Consider the following 22,859-nt stretch of genomic DNA (forward strand, 5'->3'; position numbering starts at 1 on the left):
GACAATTCGGCTTCTATCTTGCTTTCTCTATTGAGGAAAGTGATCTTCAAACCGGGAAGGCTTGAACAAATGTGGTTTGTAGGAAATTGAAACCTAAGGTAGGCAAGGAGACAATACGAAAACACCAAGCCCCTCAAATGAGTTCAAGTCCACAGGCCCAGCTGCAGTGAGTGATGGAGAGTTTAGGAGAATTTAGAGAACAGATACATGCTCCAATTTTTAAAAACAAGCAACGGATGGATTACAGAAAGATGAAAAGTATCAAGACCTGGAAATATTTTTTACGGATATATAGACTTTTATTAGGACAAGCATTTCCACAAGCATAAAGATCTCTTTAAGACAAACAGATGGCCCAAGTATCTTTGTTAAGTAGTGATCAAAAATGAAGTAAAATTTAGCAAAATTAATTCTAAATAAAGACATTCAGCATATAAACCAAGTCTTTTGAAGTTCTTTAACACCGAGACCTAATCACATTGTTTTCCAAGTTAGAGTGTCTAAAAATTAATGTGAAAACCATAATTAATAATATGACACATATGCTACTGCGCTTTTCCAAAGTAAAGAAATATATTTGATGTCATATTTTTATGAATCACATTTGATATCACAAAATAAACTTTACTGGACAAAAAAAAATTGTTAAAAAAATCTCAGAAAAAAACAGACATAATGAAATGATAGACATAGTGTACAAATAATGTTAAAATATTGTCACAGGTATGGGAAGGTATCATTTGAATATAAAAAATGTTATAAAGCAAAAGGTTGTCAAAATACAGGAGAGTTATTTTGAAACACATGCGAAACCAAGATCATGGAGTAGTGGCAACTCTTTCTAATGTATAACAGATATTGACATGCCGTGGGGGAAATGAACAGAAGTATCTCCTGAAGTGGTAGTGACAAAGGACAGAGGTGGTTTTCAGAAGTTCAAGGGACATAGCTAATTAAATTACCACCTCCTTCAAATAAAAGTGAGACTCTCTTGGGAGAATCTAAGCCCATTAGCAGACACATCTTAGAGCAGTTAATGAAATGCTTCATATTTCAGCAGAAAAAGATTTCAACGGTAAAAATGACATAGGAATCAGAAGCATACTTTGCTGTGACACTTGGTAGTTGACATTTTCCCAGTGACCACAAGTGTGAGATCCTCATGAGACTGATGTTCCCCAGCTGCATGAATATCTGCACTCTCATTTCACCAAAGAACATGAACTCTGCTGGGTGCTCTGCATTCTGGGTGGAGAACTCCAACCAATTCTGTGTAGCCTAAATCAACATGGGCATCAACCACCGTTTTAAACTCATCACCCCACAGAGCTGGCCCAGCAGGCTTCATCTGGAAAATAACTGGCTCATAGACTCCTTTGGGATTTTTTTTTTCTATTTTGCACTATGGTACCCCATAAATAATCTCAAACTCTTGCTTGTCAATGAGAGCCAAATTTGGAATAAGAAATTGTTCTTGGCATTCCTTACTCTTGGCCGAGCCTTTCTGAACTTCAGATCAAGGAGCAAAACTATCATACTTCCAAACATGAAACACTTTATCCATTATGCCTCCAAATTCTGCACTCCAGAATCCAACCAAATCAGAGTGAGCTGTCTAAAGATGAATGGTTTTACTAATATTTTGCAGAAACTCATTTATCTTTGAGGGTTTAAGGCAATAACTATGAAACTCACAGAACGTTCCATCATATTGTCGGGGGGCCCCCATAGCAAAAGGTGAATGGATCTGAGGGGCAGGTGACCACGTGGCCAGAGCCCTAGTCAGGCCGCCTTGGAGGACAAGCGTGGCATGACTTTGGGTGCTGAGAAGGGCAGCCAGTCAGTGGTCCTCCTGGGACTCCTCCTTTTATGGCTTTCCTAATGGAAATCAAGACCAGGCCAATTTTTAAAAGAGTAAATATCTTTTAATACTTAAAAGATCATAATTAAACATAATTACGTGTGCCAATATCATTCTTATAAGGCAAGCTTTACCAAAGGAATCTTGTTTCTGTGTTGAGAGGCTATGAAGGTAAGTCAACACTTTCCTGGGTCAAGATTACAAGACACCATTGTCAAACTATCCCTATGGACAATATAGATAAACTTGGACTGAATGCCGGTTAAGTAAGGAAGTTTCCTAACTAGCTGAATGACTGAATGTATACGCTGTTGATGAACTCAATTCTGTCTGAAGAAATGTACTGTGTGGTAAGGAGGGCTGGGGTATGCTTTTCTTGCATAAACCATATATTTGGCACATTTTTAATGACTCATATAGATATACAGAAATCAGCTACATATTTTGATGCAACTGTTTTGAAGATATTTTGACAGCCCAGTGAAACAATTTAATTTTAAAGAATTTTTCTCAAGTGCCAATTAACATAATTACATACACACTCCCTTCCTGATCTTCCTCCCACTTCTGAGTGAATTTTAGAGGGGCAATAAGGTCAGATTCAGGGGTGAGATGAGGCTTTGCGACATTCACGTTGCTAGGGCATGAAGAAAGATGTGTTCATATTTTGATGCACCCATTTGGATATGACCAAATCAAAGTAGTCACATCAAAATCCTTTTCCAGATCGGATTTCCATACATTTATCTGCATCACAGATTTTTGAACTCTATAGCACTAAGGATCTATCTCTTCAATACCCCGTGAGACATTTACTTTCCAGGTTGGCAATAACTCATTGTGCTTCTAATATATTTGAGGACAGAAAGATGGAGGCTGGTTTTAGAGTCAATATTTGCTAGATCTCCACCAAGTCAGATGTCATCTTCTTGCCTTTGGGAATACAGGTAAAGATGGCATATCATTCCAGGTTCTTTGTAAGTAATAGAAATAGACCCTGGCTGACAAAGCCAGAAAGGACTTTATAGGAAGCCTACTGGGTAGAGCTTTCAGTAGCAGAAAAGTCAAACAACCAGGTCTTGGGAAGGCCCACAGTCAGAGTAGCTCCAGGGCGCTCAGTAGAGAACCCAGACACAGCTTCTGTAGGAAGTACCATCAATAGCTTCAGTTCCACTGGCCATCTGTCCCTCTGTGTCTCTGCCCAAGTTTCAAATCTTGTCTCATTGCCACCTGTCCTGCGACCAGGACTATTGGGGTCATGTGAATGTAGGAGAGCAATTTCCCCAAGGGAAAAGGAAGGGCACAGTTATCAGAAGAAAGGGGCAGTGTGCAGGAAAAGAAAGAAAAAAAATAGACCCACTAAAGACCTGAACTTCAGTCAAACACTCATTTTCAAAAATACAGGTTTGGCCTCACCTGCTTTATGTAAATAAGAGTGCTGACACAGCCTTGGTGGTCCCAGCATCAGTAAGACGGCACCCCTTCAGAGGTTCCAGCACAGCCATGGGACCTTCACCATGGGTCCCTGGGTGGCCCTCTCTGTGATTCTGGTCTCTGGGACACATCCTCTCATTCATTCTCCACCTCCAGGAATGGTAGCTGCTTCCCGCAATTACGAATGTCTGGGGTATCTCACATTTGTCTTTTTGCCCACTTTGTCCTTCTGTAGCTATGTTAAAAATCTCCTATGTTAATTTCCCTCTACTGGAAATGTTGAGAGTATTTCTATCTTCCTTTCTGGAGTCTGACTGATGCAAATGCTGAAAACCCAGATGATGTCCACAGTAGGATGTTTGGTGAGGGAGGTTGATACCATGTGGTACTTGGAATGCATGTCTTGTTCAAAGGAAGACTTAGGGAATGTGATCACCAGCTTCAACTATCTGAAGAGCTTTCGTCTGAAAAAGGGATTATGTTTATCCCCTGTAGTTCTGGAGGCAGAACTAGGATTAGTGAGCAGAATTTTCAAGGAAGCAGGTTTCAGCTCAAAATAAGGAACTATCCTCTAAGCCCTTGAACTGCCCCCAGTGGAATGCACTGGGCAAATTTTACTGGAGGTTAGTCAAGCAGAGGATTGGTTTTCATCCCTCTGAGACACTGGAGAGGTGCCCACCAGAGTGACATGCTGGGTCAGATTAACTCTTGAGGCCCCCAAATCCTCCTGCAGAATCTGTAGGCTTTAATTAAAGATTTAGTCACTTTCTATTGGAGCTCGAGAACAAAGATGGGGTGCTTGGTGACCTGCAAAAAACAGTATCAATTATCCTCTAAGATTTACCTTGGCTCCAGCGTACTTTAAAACAATCACTCTTACTCTAAGACTGAAAAATTCAACTTCCCACCATTGTACACCCAGCTGAAAGTGGACACCCATTAGTAGGAAGATTCCCTTCATTTGCTCCCCTCTCTGCTTCTAGCTGGGTTCACTCTGTGTCCCTGTGATTTATGCCCAGAGGTCCTTTGGAGGAGACAAAGGTGACTACAGCCCACAACTAATGGAATCAAAGGATTCAAGTGTTCTGGAAAGACTTGCTCACCCTTGTGAATCTCCTTTGATGGATCCAAATCCCTGAGGCTGAGGCTTCCCGTATCAGTCCTGGATTCACAAGGATGGGCAGACAGTTATGAGGGAACCAGACAAGTCTTCAAAACCTTTATGAGATTATCTTCCTGCCAGCTTGAAAATCCCAGCACCTTTCCAATTCTTGCTACAGCCGTCAATAACTTGTGCACATCTGTACAGCCCGCCCTTCTGCTGTTCGGGGCACACGAGTCTCAAAACATCTCTTCTCCATACACCAGTTTTCCTTTCCTGGAGCAAAACACCCTTCATTCCCATTGTGGCAATTTGGGGGGTAGGTGGGGGGAAAGCTATTCCCCTTTGAGCCCTGCTAAACCAAATGTAGAAACGTAACATTCTAACCTCTAATACGCTCAGAAAATGGTAACTTCTAAGCACACTCAAAGAAGTGTTCTCTTACATTTTCCAATGGGAACACTGGAGGAGAGAGGAAACACAATGAGTAACCCATGGTCAAAACCCCAGATATAACAGGACCAGAAATTAGACTTCATTTTGACCTAGTCCAGGGATGCTCCCCTCACTCACACAATCTTATTGCTTCAAACGATCCTACATTATGAGAGAAATCCATAGAATTAAGAGTTTTGGTGGCTCAGCCCAGCTTTCCAGTGAGCACGGGTTCAAACTGACAGCAGGCCATCGGTGACCGGGAGGTTGCCCCTTTTGCCAACACAACCCTTCGTGGATCATTTTACTTTCCATCTGCTTCCCCTAAATTTGTCCCAGTATTTTTGTCATTTTAACATTCGTCATACTTCCTACTCTAAGGGTGTGATTGCCCAGAAAACAAATGGAAAATGCCTAAGAAGTGATCAGCAGAGCCTGGCTTGCATGTCAGCAACTGCCCAACTCTCCGGACTCCTGCCATGGTTTAGGGAGCCCAGGATGCAAAATATCTTAAAACGCAGACACCCCTGCATGCCTAAAAGTCCAACATGAGCAAAGAATAATTTTGAGTTTAACAATATCCTCTTCCCACAGCCTGTCCCCAAAAGTAGGGCTGTAAGGCCATGTTCTCCTAGTGAAAAACTATTGGTTTAGAGCCTGGTGCTGAGGGCAGTAGAGGGCAGGAAGAGAGGATATCATGGTGTGGTGGGAGGTGGGATGGAGAATGGGGGGACAGGGGCTTCTCTCATGGATGGGCCCCCCTATGGGACCAGCTCTCTTGCTGCAAGTCAGGTCAGCTTGTCTTCCAGCTCAAGAGATCTGAATTGCGATGCTCATCTAATGCTCTCTGTTTCTTCTCCCTCCGACCCCTCTCTGACCACCCCTCATATTGTCCCCTTCCCTGTCCCTTTATGTTCCTTGGCCCTCTCTCTGCCCATCCCCTCCAGTCTGAGGCAGCCACCTGGGGACCCTGCTATCCAATCATTAGCCAGGGCAGCTGCTCTACCAAGCAAGCTCCAGAGACCTGCAGCTGGGAGAATGGAGTCCTGCGTGGAGGAGGGGAGCCAGGGAAGGCCCACCGAACCTTCTCAGGTGGCCAGATGATGCCTAATTAGGCCCCCTGCTCTGGAGGCCTCACCAGATGGGCAAATGCCTGGCAGCCTTAGGGAGCCAGCAAGACGCTGTGGGAAGTCCCAGCACACGGTTTCCTTTCCAGCTGCCTCTGGGGCTGTGCGGAAGGATGGTTAAAATAGTAATTGGCGCCTGGGGTCAAGGGGCCTCACGTTTCCCTGCCAGGAGGGGAGATGCTCTGCTTCTCAGTGATGCAAGCCCCGCCACTCCCCAGCCCCAAGGATCCCCTCCACCAGCCTGGAGTCTGAGTTGCCGATGCTGTTGATTGAAGCTGATTTTTTTTTGTCTGTTTTTTTTTGGATTCACACCAGAAGAGTTGGTGCTGGGAACATTTTTCTAAACCTAAACAATGCACACTATGAATTCATGAAAGGTAGAATTAAACTAGAAGGGAAACAAGAAGAAAATGCATGGGTTTCATTCTTTCTGTCTCCCCAGCCTACAAATGTGAGCTACAAAGGGCGTGGCAGAGGGAGGGTGAGGCAGCTGAGGACTTAATTTCGACAAATTGCTGTTTCTGGGCAAGGGAGAAGTCGGGAGCCAGTAAGGGAGGCGGGGTGTAGGGGTCCGCTCCGGAGGTGCAGATATTTTATATTTCAAGGCATGTCCCTGGCCTGCAAAAGAGAACTGCCCTGTGGTTCTCCTAACCTACCCGGCCACTGTGCCTCTCACTGCCCCTCAGCTTGGCCATTTCTACAAGAAAAACATGTCATGGGGGACAGGCAGGGAAGCAGAACCTTTGACACCCTCCTCAGCCCAAATTCTGCTATTCAGGTAGAGTTCGCCTTTCGGTGGAAAGGCATCAATGGAAATAATGAAGTTTACAAACATTAAAGGGAAAAAATGCAGGAAACGGAGCTAAAAATGGGCCAAACAACTTCTTTGCCCTTCCCTCTTCCTGCCTTCCCTATAGCTCCTTGTGTGACGAAGAACGTCTTTGCCTCTGATGAAGAAGTGATAGCAGCAGGGCTTAAGTCCTTGACTCAGATGGCCTTTTTATAGAAAAGGAAAAGTCAGGAAAATACAAGAAATCTTTTCTGCCTGCCATCACAGCCCTCGCACCCCCATTCGGGATACCCTATAAGCGTCCATATGGATTCAGAGGAAGAACCCATGTATCTCATTTGGCGGTTTTCTTTTTTAAGCTGTTGGAAAGTGAATTCTCCTGCCCAGTGGCAATTGTTTTCTAGCTATTATATGCAGGGAAAATTTCCAAAATAAAATGTAATAAGGCTAAGAAAACAAGCATACAAATCATTCATTATAATGTTCCTTATTTACCCTTGTTATTAATGTCCCTTGTTTGTGGGACAAATTTGTGGACGGGACAGGCTGTGTATGATTACATTCTTGGCCAGCAGAGAACCAGGTTGGCAGCAGCACGTCTCTGAGCAATCTCAGCTCTCTGCAGTTTCTGGAGTATAACATATTTTCTGCGGGCTCAGGCTGATACAGTGGACATTAATTGTTGATTCACCAACAGCCATCTGCTAAAGCGTAGACTCCCTGGAAATCTGGGGAAACAGCGCCACCTAGCAGCCCTAGCGCTAAGTGCTTCAAAGCTGTGTTTGTTGTTGACTGGGCCGGTGGAAAAGGCGGACCGTTCTTTTGAGGTTGACCAAATTGGAAAGATGGTCTCTTCAAATCCACCTCCGCTACCAATGAGCACAATGAGCACAATGAGCTGGCGACACCTTGTAGTCCATTTTGCTTCGGAAAAGCAGCTCAGCTTAACATTCTGGTTGGATAAGCAAGGTTTCATAAAATTTCATTACCATAGGTCATTTCACCTGTAAGACACTTTGGAGCTACACATTTAAAAGATGCAGGCCCAAGGAGAACAAGGTGCTTCTTCAAGGTCACACGGCTATTTTATGGTTGAGCCAGGCTCAAAAACTAGAACCAATCCTGCTATTCATAGAATGGGAGCCCTTTTTATAGGCTGTGCAGAGATGAAGGTAGAAACAAGACACAGAAGTGAGAGTATCCATCGGTAAGCCAAGGTCTGGGTCTCTCTCTGAATCTAGATATTGATAACAGGGACAAGGCAAGGTGCACAGTAAACACAAGGACAGATTTTGGCCCGCGTCTAGGACACAGGCAAACACCATGGACAAATCTTTGAGCCGCCCTGCAAAATGTCACTGAAATGGCTGAAACAAACATCTGGGCTATTCTCCAGCCCAACCTCTCTGTGGTCTGGTCAGTCACATGTCTCCCTAAGAGGAAAAATATTGCAGATTTTAATTTGGGAAATAGGGGTTTCCAGACTCCCCTCCTCTAAAGGCCCTTTGGAACTTTGACTCCAAATGTGTCAGATGCTCTTTCTCTCTCTCAGGGAGGAACATTGTGGAGACTCAACCTCTCAGAGCGGGAAGGGACCTTGGGGGTGACTCATCCCATGGGGCTCATCCTGAGTGCACACTGGAACTGCCAGAGAAGACGTTAAAAACGTCAGTGCTAGGGTCCCACCCCAGACCAATTAAATAAAATTCTCTAGTGTGGGACCTAGGTATGGTAGTCCCCCCTTATCTGCGATTCTGCTTTCTGCGGTTTCAGTTACCCACAGTTAACTACAGTTCAAAAATATTAAATGGAAAATTCCAGAAACACACTACTCATGGGCTTTAAATTGTATGCTGTTCTCAGTAGTGTGATGAAATCTCGCACCATACAGCACAGCGTCCCCAACCATCGACATAATCATGGCTCAATCCAGGATCACCTGCTCCAGGTGACCTGCTTCTGACATGTGGTCTGAAGGTCCACAGCCTAATGTTATGTCACAATGCCTATGTCATTCACCTCACTTCATCTCATCACGGAGATATTTTATCATCTCACATCATCACAAGAAGAAGGTTGAGTTCAGTAACACAATAAGATATTTTGAGAGACAGATAGAAAGACTATACTCCCAAACTTGCATTATAGTATATTATTATAATTGATCTATTTTATTGCTAATTATTGTGAATCTCTGACTGTGCCTAATTTATAAATTAAACTTTATCATAGGTATGTATGGGTGGGCCCAAAAGTGCCCTCGGTTTTTTAAGGAAAAATAAAAGACATATTTTTCATTTTGACCAAGAACTTTATTGAACAACATATTCAGCCTTTTGTTCCACTACCTTCCACCAGTTTTCAGGCAACTTTGTAATTCCATCTTCCCAAAACTTTTTACCTTTTTGAGCAAAGAACAGTTCCAGGTGCCTTCTACAGTCTTCCAGGGAATTGAAATTTTTTCCATTAAGAGACTTTTGTAAAGACCAAAATAAACGGAAATGCGAAGGTGCAATATCTGGTGACGGCGGATGAATCAGAACTTCCCAGTCAAGCTGTAACAGTTTTTGCCTGGTCATCAAAGAAACAAACATACAGTCTCGCATTATCCTGATGGAAGATTATGCGTTTTCTGTTGACTCATTCTGGACGCTTTCCATCGAGTGCCACTTTCAGTTGCTCTAATTGGGAGCAGTAGTTGTTGGAACTAATCATTTGGTTTTCCGGAAGGAGCTCATAATAGAGGACTCCCTTCCAATTCCACCATATACACAACATCACCTTCTTTGGATGAAGACTGGCCTTTGGTGTGGTTGGCGGTGGTTCATTTCACTTGCCCCACGATCTCTTCCATTCTGCATTGTTGTACAGTGTCCACTTTTCATCACCCATTACAACTTGTTTTAAAAAAGGAACATTTTCATTACATTTCAGTAGAGAATAACATGTGGAAATATGGTCAAGAAGGTTTTTTTCACTTAACTTAAGTGGAACCCAAACATCAAAGCGATTCACATAACCAAGCCGGTGCAAGTGATTTTCAATGCTTGATTTGGATATTTTGAGTATGTCGGCTATCTCCCGCATGGTATGATGTTGATTGTTCTCAATTAATGTCTCGATTTGATCGCTATCACTTTCAACTGGTCTACCCGACTGTGGAGCAACGTCCAGTGAGAAATCAATCTCCAGCACAAAACTTTGCAAACCACTTTTGACACGTTTGATCAGTCACAGCACCTTCTCCATACACTGCACAAATCTTTTTTTGCACTTCAGCTGTGTTTTTACCTTTCTTGAAATAATAAAGCATAATAGGCCGAAAACGTTGCTTTTCTTCCATCTTCAATATTAAAATGGCTACACAAAAATTCACCGATTTCGATAACTCTTCTTTTAAATGCATGCTGGTATGACAGCTGTCACATACAATCTAACAAAATTGTTTTGAATGAAGTTAAAGACAACTAAGTGCTACTAGAGCCATCTTACAGAAAAAACCAAACGAAACTTTTGGCCCACGTATAGGAAAAAACATAGTATATCTAGGATTCAGGACTAGCCCTGGTTTTAGGCACCCACTGGGGGTCTTAGAACATACCTTGCACAGATAATGAGGCACTGTTGTATTAGTATGTATGAGGGATTCCAATATGCTACCAAGGTTAAAAATCGCTGGCTTCTAGCCCAAACTTTCCCCTTAAAGATGAGAAAACTGAGATGCAGAAAGGCAGTGGTCTGTCCAGCAGCACACAGGGAGCTAATGGCAGAACTGGGACCAGTTTTTTCTTCCTTGTCCTTAGCAGCTTGCTACTAAGTCCGTTACATCACGCTCGGCTTCAACCAGCCAGATAGCCAGAGTGGTCACAGCCTGCAGACACAGCCCCGAGACAGCCAGCTGTGAGTGGTCATCTGTGCACAGGAAGTGCTCTGAGCACTGGGCAAACTCAGCATTTAGGAACCTTGAAAGAAGAGATGTTGAAGGATTCCAACCAATGTGAGGGCACTTGGTCATATTTTTTTTCAACTATGATTTTTGGAACTGGAGAAATAACCACAGAATGGGTCTAGGGCCCCCCCCTGGGCCCATGGTGAGATGGACCAGAGACAGACTCCACTGATCACCTAATTGGAGGTACTTTGGGTCTCCAGCGTACACTCGTCCCCGACAGTCTGATTACACCCCTTGCCCCCATGCACTATCACCCTAGCACACAGCCACAGGTCCCTTTAGCGAAGGTCAGAAGGAAGATTCACGGTGTAAGCTGTTGGCTGTGCAGCAGGATTTCCAAGGAGACTTGTTCTCCTCATTCAGGAGGCTCTGTGTCTATGAAATGACTCAAGTCTGAGAATTAGTTGAGGGATTTTTTACTTTTTTTTTTTTTGCGGTACGCGGGCCTCTCACTGCTGCGGCCTCTCCCGTTGCGGAGGACGGGCTCCGGACGCGCAGGCTCAGCAGCGGCCGTGGCTCACGGGCCCAGCCGCTCCGCGGCATGTGGGATCTTCCCGGACCGGGGCACGAACCCGCGTCCCCTGCATCGGCAGGCGGACTCTCAACCACTGCGCCACCAGGGAAGCCCGATTTTTTTTACTTTCTATTGTGATTCTATTCACCAGGTCTAGAGCTTTCCCATTATGCAAATCAAGTAAGGCTTTAATAGCCAATTCAATGGCTCTACAGGCCATTCTATTCTGATTACCACTTGGGTTCTGCAAACCCTTACAGTAAACACACCCATCTTGTCTTTAGCAATTAAATACCACCTCTTGGTGCTGGGTTTCATCATCCCCACTGAAGTCAGGGGTCCTGTTCGATGGCAGCTGTCCACACCATCACTTCTGGCCCACAGAGAAGAGCCAGCACAGAGAACACAGGGCGTCCCTCGCAAATGCATCTCCCCCAGCCTTGGTAAAGGGAGTGCCCTCTGGACCCTCTGAGGGGACGCAGTTAGGAGGTAGGTGAGCTGATCTCATATAATACATCTGCTCCAGCTTCCCCATCCCCCAAAGCTCTGTATACATTCCTCTGTCTCACTGCCCCATCCTGCCCCATCCTGCCCCATATCTCTTGTCAGGAAGGTCTGGCCCAGGACCCATTACCTTACTGTCTTCATGACAATTCAAAACCCCAGAGATTCTAACTTCAGCATTATGCAACCAAACCACATCTCCCAGCCTGCTTCCCAAACTTTAAAAGAGCTCCAAATCCCATTAAACAGAGTGCCCCAGGTTTTAAAGAAATCGCTGATCACGAGCTATGAAATGAAGAATTGCATCAATACCAAAAGTTTAGAAGAGAAGAATGATTCAGGCAATGTTAGCCAAAGATTCTCCAGAATGAGGCTGGCTGTGACCAGGAATCTGCGAGCAGGCCATCAGCATGAATGTTCCAGGCTGGGCTTCCCTGTCCCACTCCCAATTCCACCTTTCAATCAGTGACGCAGAAAGGAGGGTGGAGGGGAGACAAATCTTGACCTTGTGAGGCCAAGATGGCTCAAGGGCTCATACCCTTTTGCCCTTGGCTTTGGCCTTTAGCATTGCTGAGAGGAAACACAGAAGCTTTATAAGGATGTTAGGTATTGACCACATAGATAGGGTTTTGCATGGGGCTCCCCACTACACCCAGGGATGATGCCCACCTGCAAGCCCTCTATTTGAATTTGGATGTTTTAAACAAAATAACACAGGCTGTCAAAGAATTCATTTCAGGAGTCCTTTTATACTGTTAGCTTATCATGTGGCTCCACTGTGGAACCCTGGGTTGGCTTGGTGGTTCACTCAGAATAGAGCCCAAGGATTCTTCCACGGGGCCCAGGCGCTAAGTGATCGGCCCCCCTTCCTCTCCGGCTCATCCCCTATTCCACTCCCTTGCTCACTGTGGTCCAGATGCGCTGGCTTTCTTGCTTCTCTTCAAACATGCATAGAACTTCCCCCAGCCATTCCCCCTGCTTAGCACACCCCTCCACCAGCTCTGCCCCTGACCGTCTTTGATCTTTCCAAATGTCACCCGCAGCTTCCCTGACAACCTCCTTTCACACTGCATCCTCCACTCCGCTCCTCTGCCTTTTTTCCATTACGGGTCACCTTCTGACATACTGTATACTTCATTTATTTTGACATTGTCTGTCTTCCGCACTAGAATGGCAGCTCCCTGTGGGCAGACATGCTTGTCACTCTTGTCACTGCTGAATCCCCAACCCCTAGAAAAATGCTCGGCATGTGTAAGGGGATCAGTGAATATTTTGTGAGTAAATGAATTAAACTACTATGTGATTGGCTCTGTGGTTGAGCCAATCACAGCTTAATAAATGGGATCTACTAAGAGCCAGAGGCAGCCAGTTTGCCTGCCTCTCCTCTCTACCAAAGTGGAACAATCTCACAGCAATCAATCCAATCAGTAAGGAATTGCCCAAGTCTGATAAGACACACAGACACTGCAATTAACATTTCTACGGCATTTCTTTTTTAAGTTCTTTAATTAAAACTACACACGGATGGTTAAAGCAAAATGTTTTCATTCTACCTAAGCTTGCCATATGTCTGTGGTTTAAAAAGTGAATCTTGTCCCACTAATAATGTCCTTCATCATTTTGCTTAGAGGAGGAGGTTTCAAGGAAAAGGACAGTTATGATTGTGACTCCTTTTACACTAGACTAATAATAACTTTAGAAAAACAGCCCATGTTTAGCTCCACAGATGCGCCTTGAGGGGGACCCTAAAACACCTGAGGATAAAGAGCATCCATTCACAAGAGGAGGCCAGCCACACTTGTTGGGCCCATCTGAGTATTATTCCTTTCGGCCAATGAAAGCTTCAGCCAATGAGTTGCTTAGTTATTATAGGTTATTCTGAATTCAGACAGCTGTCTTTTGTCTGGAAATTGATTACAAAGTAGATGCATCCATCAACTGGGGAATTTCTGATATAAAATTCATTCTTTTATTTGGCAAACATTGACTTAGAACCTCATAGGTGTGTTGAATATACCAAGTAAAACACTTGCAGACACTATGTGGACAGTAAGGAGAAAGGGGCCTTACTTGACACTGGGAGAGAGGGGTGCCAGGAAGGCCTCAGGCATTATATATCCTTTGGACAAGCCCCGAATGAGGTGAGGAAGAAGCCATGCAGATTTAGGAGGGAGAGCATTCCAGGGAGATCAGGTGCAAAGGCCCTGAGGTGGAAATGAGCTCGACATGTCAGGACACAAGAGGCTCCTTTGACTTAACTCCTTTCTCTCCTTGGCTAGAATCCCAAATCCTCATCCCATCCCAGAAGCCAGCTTCCTCCTCTCTGGTAGGTCCAGGGCCTTCCCAGCCCTCAGTCTGAACTAGACACCGCAGAGTAGCCCTGCCCCCAAAACTTTCGTTGCCAGGGCTCTAAGACTAGTTCTTCCAGGCAAACAAACTCCCTTTGTCCTGCAGACTCCTGGCCTTTTAACGTGGGCTTTCCATTGCTGACAAACTCCATAATCGAGGGGAGGTGTTAGCAAAACTTCTCCCATTCCTTAGCAGAACCCCTCCCACCCCACACCCCACCCTCCCACAAAGGAGCTCGAAATGTGAAGGGTAAGGAAGAGCTGAGCTGCGGGGAGGACAGGCTGGTGGGGTGCTCATTGGGCCCCCTTCTCATAGGTCTGACAAGCGAGCTGGACTCCCCACCCCCGCCGTCACCCTCCAGGGAGGGGGTGGGGTGTGCATGGGTGGGGTGAGCAGTGAGGAAGAGGAGGGAAACCACCTCCCCCTGAGCCAGGCTGGGATTGCACATTAGGGACCGCAGTCCAGGCCAGACCCGGCTCCTGCGGGCTCACTCACCCTGGAGGGAAGTCACAGTGGGGAGCAGGGAGAGAGGAACCTCGCCCTGGGGTTCTGCAGCCTCTCCAGCCTCAGAGTGTTGGTCCTGTGAACAGTGTCCAGACCACAGTTTCTGCTGAAATGGGTCCCAGTTTATGAATGTATTCATGTTTTCACTACTGTTTTTCATTTGTCTCAGCTTCATTTCCCACAGTTCCCAGTTCCATGCTCGTCAACAAGACTGGCCACTTATTTGAACAGAAATGACATCAAGAGTGAATTTAAAGGCTGCTAGAAAGGCAAAGGGGGCCAAAATACTGCTGAGTCATCCATCACCTGCTCACTACAGTCTTTTCTACTCTGATGTTAAGTACCTTCTAGACATTATTTAACTGCCGTGGAAACAATATGAGGTGGGTCTCAGTGTTCCTGTGCCGTGGACAAAATAACTGAGGCTCAGAAAGGTAGAGACACCTGCCCAAGCTCACACAGCTAGAAAAGAGCCAGAATTGGACACAAGTGTGCATGGTTCTAGAATCTTCTTGCCACTCAGTGCAAAGACACATAGAGGAGGAATGTGAACACCTGCGGACTGAACTATATGCTGAACACCTGCATACTGGTTAAATTTTCTACCTCACTCTCTTGGAATGAGAAACTGGTCATCAGGACCCCATTCAGTTACTGGTAGGAGGAGCGGAAATGGGGGAGGAAGGTGCAGAAAAGATGCCAACCCAGAAGAGAGCACTGCTGACTTCCTACGTTTTTTGCCTGGGGCGGCTTTTCTTCTTTGTAGGATAAGGAGAGAGACGCCTACGTTAGTCAGCACCTTCGCACAGCCCAGCTTCCTACCCTGCCTAGCAACAGGCTAGGCTGATGCATAAACAAAGGAAGGAGCTGCCCCAGCAGTGCGGGAAGGGAGCCATCAGGCCAGCCCTTGATATTCTCCCACCCCCTTCCAGCCTGAAATTTCCCCTCATTTCACAAATGCAAACACAGAGAAACAGAGAGTGGGCAAAGCTGGCCCAGAAGGCGTTGCCAGCCAGGGCAGAATCAGGACCGGAAAGAAATGAGCTATTCACCCACAGTTCATTCATTCGTTCACTCATTTGGATTCATTAAAACGGCCAAGTCTCTGTCCTCATGGAGCTGATGTTCAAGTGAGGAAGACAGATGATAAATGGATAGATACATAATACAGTGTAAAGAACAATATAAAGGAGTGTAGGAGAAGTCCTCCCTGAGGTGACTCGGAACAGAGACCGATTTCTCACCCGAATGAAGTGAGAAAATAAGGGCAAGGTTACTGAAAAGGGAATAACTTGCTGTGTGGGACAACAAGGAGACCAGAATATTCTAATCGGATTGAATGAGGGTAGAACTTACATTGAGAGGTAACTGGTGTTAGATCATAAAGCTCTATGCGAGGAACAGGACTTTGGATTATTTTTTTAATAGTGATGCAAAGCCATGGAAGAGCTGAAAACAGGGGAACATCATGATCTCCTTCAGGTTTTAAAAAATCACTCTTGCTACCATGTAGAAAAGAACCCTCAGAGAAGGAAAAGTGGAGATGAGGATGGCTTTCCTTCGAGATGAGCTCAAAGGAAAGAAATAAGGGGCACAAGAAGGGGTTGGACCCAGGGGGTGAAGCAAAAGTGATTTGCTGATGTGTTACATATAGTATGTGTGATGGCTTTCAAGGAATACTACTTGGTTTTCATCCTGAGCATGTGATCGAACTGTGGCACCATTGTACAAACTGGAATCCTGTAGATGTCAGAATCTGGATGAAATTAAGTTTTGTATCTCTAGCCCCCAGAACAGTGGATCCTGCATTGGAGTTTAATAAACTTAAATGATCAGATAAATGCAATGATTACTACATGTAAATACACACAAACACAAATATTTAACTACCCTGCTTCCCTTTGTCTTTTGTTATGGTTTTTCAATTATTTTAGTTTTTTTCAAATGAAATCTTAATTGAAATATCAATATATAAAGCAAACACATTGCAAACGTTTATTCATGAACATTTATATTTGAGTTCCACTATGACATTTGCTTATGATAAAGTCAATCAATGAGGCCAAACAGTTCTGATACATACAGATATTTGAAATCAGATGATATAGATGTTAACTGCAATTTTCTATATGTTCTAACTTCCATTTGTTTCTGTTTTGTCTGGTTGCACCTTATGAAGACGTAGTTACAAACAGCATAAGTTTTAAACGTGTTGTGCGCCAGTTAGTAATGCCTTTGGCTACATGTAAGAAAAGAGTTAAATGTCAGAGGCTTAACCATAAGGAAGTTTACTTTTGATTCACAAAAGTCAGTAATATAAAGAAGTGTACAGTTAGAAATAGTGGCTTAAAAGACTTGAACAAATAATCCAAAGGTAGGCACTACAGAACTAATTCAATAGTTTAACAGTGTCATAAGGGCCTGGTCTTTCCATCCTTCCATCCTGCCATTCCTAGGCTGTCATTTCAGCCCTGGGAAGTCACTTTATGGTCATGGGCCATCAAAAAACCATCAGAAAACTAGATCAAAGAGTGGTCAGGACAGAAAGAGACCTTTCTTCGTGACTACCCTCTCCCTATACCAGGGAAACATCTTTTCCAGAATCCTCCAACAGAGTTCTTTTGTGTCTAATTTGCCATACCACATGCTCACTCGTGGACCTTCACTAAGCTACAGAACTTTCTGCCTAATAGCTGAGCAAGACCAAGGAATAATTTCAAGCAACTTTTCAATAATTAACTTGGAAGCTTGAAAGACTAGTGGCAAAAACAGTTTGTATAATGACATAAGTGATCGCACATATATAGAACTGGGCCACTTCCTGCTGTTCTCAGTGGCCAAAGATAACTTCGATTGGATCTTTTCTGAAGATTTCAGAAAGTGGAAATAAATTGACACAAAGAAAAAAAAATGCTAAAAATTATGCTTTCCTATTTATCTCTTCGGAGTCCCGTTCAGCTGCTGCTTTCCCAGAATCTTTCTCTCCCGCAAACCCTCTTTAAGAACTTCATCCTCTCTAAACTCCTCCCTTCCCCTCTTGCTTCATGCCCTCTCCCTGTTATCACTGGCCCGATCTCCTGATCTCTCCATTTGCACTACCCTGACATTACCCTGACGAGTGCAAAAAGTCATTCAGACAAACTTACTTCCCGAAAGTAAAGGAGGGAAAAGGCCGTAGTACCCCAGCTTCAGTATGTTTACCTTTGTCACATGATCATATTGAACAACAGTTCCCATCTCCTTTCACAGATATTGGAGTTAGATCAGAAGTGCCCCAAATTTACAATAAGGGCCAAAAAGCTACTTATCATTCGACATTATCAATATGCAGCATAAGATAATTTATCATTCTATTAATGACTCAGCAACATGATACGAACAGGCTCTGAGCATCTACTTCAGTAGGACCTTCATAAAATTTAGGGCGGAACACTTTTGTACAATATTCTGTGATTCATTAGATGCAGGCCTGAATTTTTTGTAAAGATGATAGTAATTTTTTTCAAGGTAAAAGACATGCACATAGATGGAAGAAAAAGCTTTATCCTGAGGGCCATACTCCACACACACACACACACACACACACACACACACACACACACACACACACACACAGTAAGCCTGATGACACAAAGATTGTAATCTCCAGTATTAAATTTAAAATGGAAAATATTTGGTGTGGGGTTTTTTTCTTTAGTCTATAGTTTTTAGATGAACTAAAGATACATTATTTAAAAAAAACAAAACTCAATTCATCCCATAGTAGGGTAAACATGAGTTGTAAACAAATAGTTTTTCACATTATTTTTCCAGAGACCCCTGCAAATATATAAATGTATTAACCAAGAAAAGTATCATATTAACGTGTTAACAAGAAAGACAGGTCTCCCAATAAGCTCCCAACCCTGCCTGTGTACAGTGGTTAGAAGAAACCCAAGCAATTCAGTCTCTAGACTTTATGCTGCCATCTCCTCTATAACAGGGATGCTAACCCCTTCCCATTGGAAGAATTTTTAAAATGTAGAAATTCAGGAAAAAAAAAAAAAGACACTGCTTGAAATGGAAGGAACCACAACTCGAGCCAGTGGGAGACCCCATTCCCTACCGCGCACAGGCTATTTTGTAAAAGGTGTTTCCTGGGATTGTGGTTGTATACCTTGAGGGCAAGGACTGAGTCTCTCATTCTCCTCCAACATGTAAGAGTTAACTTACTAATAATAATCACGCCAGTAAGGTAGCAGTGGTTGAACTACATAAGAGTCTCCTTTTCAGTTCAATTTTCAGCATCAGAAATTCAAATTAAGGAGCATCCCCCTCCAATGACATTGAAAACTGAAAGGCTGATTTCACACCAACCAGAATTGAAATGCTCTCTGCCTTGAAAACTCTTCAGGAACTCTTTATGCACTTTTGACTTGAAATAATGACTTTATTTCAAAATAAAGCAGCTATAGATCTTGAGGTTGGCTTGCTTTTTTAATAACTGTGGGCTTTCTCAACCCAAGGCTGGAAAACTAGTCTGGCATTAATCATTGAATCAAAGGAGGTAACCAAGGTCATAGCCATGATCCCACCCAATTCGTTATATGGATAACTAACAGGAAAAGTTCTTTGCAATGGCAACTCCGTGTCCCAACCTGCTGCAGCCCTCAAGCCCCTCCTACACAAAAACTCAGGAGCTCTATGTCTGGTCTTGCCCTGCTCTCAGCCTTCTTAGCTGAACTAGAGGCCTTACTCAAGTCTCTGCAGTCCAGTGGTTCTTTAGGCAGGGGACATATGTGACTGTGAACTTCATCTCAGAATCTACAGTTGGTTTTGCTTCTCCTGCTCCCAACATTCTACTCAACTCATCTACAGTTACCTGAGTCATGAGTAGCCATATCCTAAAACATAGCAATATCAAGTTCATCCAATTATTTTCATACTTTGTAAAGGTAAGTGTTTCCCCCCCTTTTAGAATCATACATTCTGATGACTAAAACTCATTAATAAATTATGTCTTTGCTTATACTTTGGTTCTTAATCTAATGCCTCATTCATTTAATTTTCCCAGTAGATTTTAGCACATCAAAGAGCTGCTAAAATCCAATGTGGTTTTAACAGATAGCATGCTTTAGGGAGAAAATGAAAGAAAACCTAACTCAAGTGATTTGGACAATGAGCAAAAAAATTTAAATTCCATAACTATAAGAATGGGGATAGATTAAGACATTATTTTTAGCTCCTTCATTTCTTTGAGGACTCAGATTTCTTCCTTCTTTCCACTCTGCTTAATTCAGCAAGTCAGCTTGTAGCTCTCCTCATGGTAACAAGATGGCTGCAACAGTTCCAGGTATCACCACCTGACATCACAACATCCAGCAACAACAGCAGCAGGAGAGAAACTGTTACCTTGTTCACAGTCCCCAGTTCATTCTTAACAGCCATAAAATCTTTCACAGGAGCTTCAGGGCTCATCCCCAAGCCCCTTTCATTGCCTAGAATTGCACCACCTTCCCACATCTCAATCAATCACTAACAAAAGGGAAATGAGACCACCTAGTTATTTTAAGGTCAACCTTTATTTTTCTGGGCTGAGATTATAGCATACCCTCCTTTAAAAAGAAAAGCAAAAACAAACAAAAAACAGAAGAAAGTGAAGCATGAAACAACAACAGCAAAGAAGAAAAGAGAAAAGGGGAATATTTGGGGCAACTAAGCCTTTTTAAATTGATTTTGGGGTCCAAAATGTAAATAAAAGTACATTTATCAATTACTATATCCCCAAAGCCACTATTTAATATGGTCAGATATACTAAGAGCCAACCTCACAGTAAGGGCAGAAATATCAACAGAGCCATAAGAAATTCACTTACTACCCTTGATATACAGGATAAAGAGTAGTATAATTTTTATTGAGTAGCATAGACACCTCTATGCTTTAAGGTACACTGCCTGAAAGGTTTTTGAAATCAGAGTGATTATTTGTCATCTGACATAAAATCAAGTTACCATTACCACATAGGACACTGGATGCAGCCTATCTCCATTGTAAAGAGGTCCATAAATGCACTGATATTACCTAATGATAAAACTCAATACATAAATACTCATTCTATGATTTCAGTACTTATTCTACAGCAACAGCAATTAAAACTGTGTGTTATGAGCATTAGGGTAAGTAGAGAGATCAATGGAACTGAACAGAAAGTCCTGAATAGATGCATACATATATGGCTCGTTGATTTTCAGCAGACAATGCAAAGTAATCAAAAGGAGAAAGAAAAGGTTTCTTTTCAACAAAAGGGGCTTGAACAACTGGATAAAAATGAACCTTGATCCTCACCTCACACTATACATAAAAAGTAATTTGAGATAGATCATAGACACAAACATCAAGGAAAACAAAATAAAGCATCTAAAAGAAAACCTAGGAAACTACTTTATGACCTGGGAAGAAGAAGAGATTTCTTAGGACACACATTTCAAGAAAAACTTGAACAAAAATGTTGATAGCAGTTTTATTCATCAGTGACTCCAAACTGGAAATAAGCCAAATATCCAACAACAGGGAAATGAAAAAATAATTTATAGTATATTAATAAAATAAAAAATTATCCACCAGTGCACTCAACAATTTGGATGAATATCAAAAACATAACGCTAAGTAAAGAAGCCAGACACAAGAGTATATATGCTGCATTATTCTGTTTAGAAGACGTTGAAGGACAAGCATAGCTAACCCAATGTGCTACAATTAAGAACAGTTTGTACACACTACTACTGCATAGAAAATAGATAAACAACAAGGACATGCTGTAATAACCTATAACGAAAGAGAATCTGAAAAAGAATATATATATATATATGTGTGTGTGTGTGTATAACTGAATCAATTTGCTGTACAACTGAAACACTATAAATCAACTGTATTTCAATAATTAAGAAAAAAAGAAGACTAGCTGGTTTTCTCTGGGGAAAGGAGGTGGGCTATTGACTGGGAAGAAGCACAAGTGTTGATGGAAATGTTCTATATCTTCACTGGGGTTGTAATTACTTGAATGTATACATGTATCAAAACTCACTGAATTGGTACACTTAATATCTGTGCGTGGTTTTTTTCTTTTTTTGGTAAAGTATTCTTCAATAAAAAAAACAATGTTCAAATGCATGAATACATGAGTACTGAATTATAAGCTGCATTTTTATTTTGTCTCTATTTTAGGATCTCTAAAATTGTGATATGTCTTTTAATTATGGCCTAAAGAAACTTTCCAGCCATCTGGCAGTGGATTTTTAAAAACTAATATCGATATCTATTTATTTAGCAAACTTTTTACTGAAGTATAAAATATATGCAGAGATCTTAAGTGTACAGCTTGATAATTTTTTATAAAATAAATACCCCTGTATAACTACCTCTGAAATCAAAATATCAAACATCACCAGCACCATGGAAGCTTCCCACCTCCCCCTCATTGCTGTATGGTGTTCCAGTGTATGAATACACCACAGTTGATTCTGATACCAGCTTCTGGTGGTTTTAAATAAAGCTGCCAGGAACATCCTTGTACATTTTTGGTGCACATATGCATTTATTTATGGGTCATAAGGTAGGAATATATTCAGCTTTCCTAGGTACTATCTAATAGTTTTCCAAAATGGTGGTGCCAATTTGCATTTCACCAGCAGTGTATAAGAATGCTTGTTGCTCTACATCCTTGCCAAAGTTTGATATTGTCCGATTTGTGTTTGGTTTTTTGTTGGTTGGTTGTTTGGTTTTCATTGAGTGTGTGTAGAGGGCAGGGCAGGGGCATGGGGAGGGGAATCAGTGCTGGTTGTTTGGTTGGTGTTTTTTTTTTTTTTAACATTCTGCTGGTATCTTATTATGATTTTAACCTGCAGTTCAATGTTAACTTAAACTTGGATCATTAATTATTGCTTTAATGTCTTCAAAAAGATTACATGATAAAGTAATTTTATATGTTAGAAAGCAAAGAAACAGAGTAGCAGGAAATGTGGAAATGTCACAATTCAGCGTTCTTCTTATAAAGCAACAACCCAACAACTGAGTGCCATAAATGACCTATGAAAGAGTCCAGGAAGCTGCATTTGGTATTGAAACACACAAGGGGGAAAGATACTAGGGAAAAATTGCTAGGCACAACTCCAGATGATGCAGCTAAAAGCAGCAGGATTTGCCAAGTCTTCATGGTAACCACATGAAATAGGTATCACTATCCCTATTTTATAGATGAGGAAACTGAGTAATTAGCAAAATGAGAATTCATATTCAGGTAGGTCACTC

General features: G+C 42.7%; 1 pseudogene; it reads right to left on the reverse strand.

Moving 5' to 3' along the window:
• Window positions 1-1,093: 1,093 nt before the first annotated feature.
• Window positions 1,094-11,644, reverse strand: LOC103076316 (protein NipSnap homolog 3A-like; annotated as a pseudogene).
• Window positions 11,645-22,859: the final 11,215 nt, after the last annotated feature.

The sequence above is a fragment of the Lipotes vexillifer genome, unplaced genomic scaffold, assembly GCF_000442215.2.
Source record: "Lipotes vexillifer unplaced genomic scaffold, Lipotes_vexillifer_v1.1 scaffold36, whole genome shotgun sequence".
Classification (NCBI taxonomy): Eukaryota; Metazoa; Chordata; class Mammalia; order Artiodactyla; family Lipotidae; genus Lipotes; species Lipotes vexillifer.